Source organism: Corvus brachyrhynchos, unplaced genomic scaffold (genome assembly GCF_000691975.1).
Source record: "Corvus brachyrhynchos isolate BGI_N302 unplaced genomic scaffold, ASM69197v1 scaffold889, whole genome shotgun sequence".
NCBI classification, from domain to species: domain Eukaryota; kingdom Metazoa; phylum Chordata; class Aves; order Passeriformes; family Corvidae; genus Corvus; species Corvus brachyrhynchos.
The window spans coordinates 30,068-31,492 of record NW_008239791.1 but is presented as its reverse complement, the minus strand read 5'-3'; positions in this window follow the sequence as shown (position 1 = coordinate 31,492).

The following is a 1,425-nucleotide window of genomic DNA, read 5'->3' as shown; positions in this document are numbered from 1 at the left end:
CGCCCCCGATCCCCGTCATAATCTTGCTGCGGGCAGTGTCCGTTGGCATCTGTGGGGGGTCCACAGGGGTCAGGACCTCTCAAAAAAAACCCCAGAGAGCCATCAGGACCCCCTAAACCCCTCTTTTTTTTGTCCCCAATCTGTCCAGAACGCCGTTAAACCTTCCAGCACATGCCAAACCCACTCTCATCTCCTCCAGGACTCCACAAGCCCCATCCCAGTTGCTCCCTGCCTTCCGAGGATCCCCCAAACCCTCTCCCAGCCCCTTTGCCAAGGCTAAAAAGAAGGATGGCTCTTGATGGAATGCTCAGCACCGAAAAACAGGACAAGAGATCGGCCTAGAGGCATAGACAGCTTTGGGTTGGGGTGTTCTGAGAGAAGTGAGCTGCCCTCGTGAGAGGGGAGTGGATTGAGAGCACTGGGGAGGCACTGGGAGGGCACTGGGAGGGACTGGGAATGGAGCGCGCGGCACTGGGAGGCCGAGTCCAGCCCAGGGCAGTCGGCGCTGCGGGTCTGCCTGGCAACTGATGAGTCATCAGAGAGACGCGCTCTGATTGGCTGAGGGGCGTCAGCACCACGCAGGGCTGGGATGGACACGCGCGGAGGCACTGGGAGGGACTGGGATGGACTGGGAGGGACTGGGAAGGACAAAGAGAGGGACGAAGGTGACTGAGAGGGGCAAGAGGCCCCGGGGATGGGCACAAGGAGAGCTGAGGGCTCTGGGGTGATTCCCAGAGAGGTTTTGAGGGGCTCCAGGGTCATTCCCAGGGCAGGGCCCGAGGGGACACGCTCTGCCCCACGCTCACCTCTGCGGCCCACCAGGAATGGGGTGGACACCTCGAGGCTGTGCCGGCAGTGCCTGTGCACCTGGGCCAGCGTTCTCTGCTTGGCTGAGGGCTGCCTGAGGGCTGGGGCTGCAGCAATGGAGGGACACCCTCCTTCAGTGGGGATGTCCCAAAAACGAGGGACACCCACAAGCCCCTCAGAAACCCCGGGGCTGGGCTGGCCCTGCCTGGATGCCGGGAGACACCAAAACCGCTCTGTCCCTGCCCTCTGCTACTGCACAGGGACAGGAAATACAAGGAAAAGCCCAGGAGCTGCGAGAAGGACCAGGAGAGATCCCGCCCCGAGCACCGGCACGGGCACAACAGACCCAGCCTGGGCACAGGGAGGGAATTTATTACCAACCAAATCACAGCAGCACAAGGAGAAAGCAAAGAAATCTCTCCAACACCTTCCCCCCACCCAGCAGGGATCACCCGGAACGGGGGTCACCAGGGCTCTGCCCAACGGGGGTCACTGGGGATCATCCAACGCCGATCCTCCCACGGGGGATGGAGCTGGAGCAGCGCACGAAGCTCTTCCCGCACTCGGGGCACTCGCAGGGCTTCCCTTAGCGGTGCCTCCGTTGGTGTTGGGTCAAGT